Here is a 1,772-nt window from a genome sequence, read left to right as displayed (position 1 = left end):
GAAGGAAAATAAAACAAAGCTTACAGAAGAGTTTACATGGGACGTGTTACATTAAAGGTCTTGAGACTCTAATTATCCGTTTGGCAAAGGGTTGAAAAGTTTGGTGTAACTTTAGGGTGTTTTATTCTTTTAAAGACATTGATCATAAGGATTCGAAGTAAAAAAAATGTTAAGGTGATGTAAATGTTTTATATTATTCATTTATTAAGAAGAAGTTAGTAATTTAACAGCCGATTTGGCTTGAGTTATATTATAACTATATTTTAACAAGAACTTCGAAATGAGCTTGTCAGTGCTTCATTATTTTTTTTTTTTTCAAGTTTAAAAAAGTGTTTACTTGGTACAAACAATACTTTTAAATGTAATTGAATAAATTTAACTTAGTTTAACCTTACAAAAATCACTTCTATTGTGAACAAACCTTGTCAATAACAAAATCTCATAATTTTAATACCAATAATGAGTTACGAGTTTTATATACATTTAGTAGCGTTTTTTTCAAAATGAATAATTTTTAAAAGCTTCATTGTTGACAACTTTTATATCTTAAATTTTTGAAATCATAAAGTTATTTTAGTTCTCCTTGGTGTCATCCTCTTGCTCTTTGACCGCCTTCTTTTCCTCCTCAGCCACATCCTGACTCATCTCGTTGTCTGTATGCTTTTCTTCGATTTCAGGATCTTTCCCACCTTTACTTTCATTGCCCGAAAAGGTAAGACGCTTGCACTGTAGCTTCTCAGCATCAGTGGTCACCTCGTGGGAGCTGTCCATATCCTCGCCCAGCGCTGCATCGAGTTCTAAGGTGTGTGGCGGCACTAGGGCCAGGGTTTCATAGATAACCAAGCCAAAGCTGAAAATGTCTGCTTTGCTGTCAATGATGTCCACTTCGTCCATGACCTCTGGCGCGCACCAAAGGCTAGTTCCCACATAGCGCAGCTCGGGATTCTTAAGAAAGTTGATCTCGCCCTGCTCGTCCAGCGGCAGAGAGACCCCGAAATCGCACAGCTTGCAGACCTCAAACTCTCCCTTCACCAGTATATTAAAGGATTCGAGGTCGCCGTGCAGCAACCGAGCCTCACTGTGAAGGAAATCTAGGGCCAGAGCAACATCCATAATAATCTTAAAAGTGTGCTTAGCGGACCTAGATTTCCATCGTGACGTTCCTCAAGTATGGAACCAAGCAATGAATGTGCACTACATTTCGAGCGCAAGAGTAGTAAGGCCCTCTTCATTGGTAATTACTCCACGGAAACCTACGATATTCGGATGCTGCAGCTTGCGCAGGATTTCCGCCTCGTGGACAATCCGTTCGTTGGAAAGAGTGTCCTTCTTAGCCCGCATGTTTTGCGTGATCCGCTTCACAGCCCACGATCCAGGCGGTAAACGCTGACACCGGTACAGTAGCCAAGCCTTTTCATCATCGGCGACGGCGGGACGTGAATTGGAGAGCTGCTGTTCTGTTCGTTCACCATGTGCAAGTTGCGCAGCTTACGGCGCGGCGTGTCCATCTTAACAAATTACTTCGCAATCTTGAAACTCTTCGATTGACTTAGTATGGAACTCGTTAAATAACAATCGTTTTCGGAACTCTGCATCAATCTAGGTGACATTTAAAGCAACGTCTGATTAGGTGATTTTTCACGTGAACATTCCTCAGAAGTTCTCCTTAGCTGACCGGGAACCCCCTTTCATAAAACCCAATTAAATATGTTAACATGGTCCAAGCAGGCAATATAGTCGGCCCAACCACCCCCTGAAAACGCATATCAGGC

The 1,772-nt window shown here is 41.4% G+C and overlaps 1 pseudogene; it reads right to left on the bottom strand.

The window, feature by feature from the left end:
- Window positions 1-571: 571 nt before the first annotated feature.
- Window positions 572-1,513, bottom strand: LOC108088149 (annotated as a pseudogene).
- Window positions 1,514-1,772: the final 259 nt, after the last annotated feature.

This window comes from Drosophila ficusphila, unplaced genomic scaffold (genome assembly GCF_018152265.1).
Source record: "Drosophila ficusphila isolate 14025-0441.05 unplaced genomic scaffold, ASM1815226v1 contig_607, whole genome shotgun sequence".
Classification (NCBI taxonomy): Eukaryota; Metazoa; Arthropoda; class Insecta; order Diptera; family Drosophilidae; genus Drosophila; species Drosophila ficusphila.
This window is presented reverse-complemented; position numbering and strand designations above follow the sequence as displayed.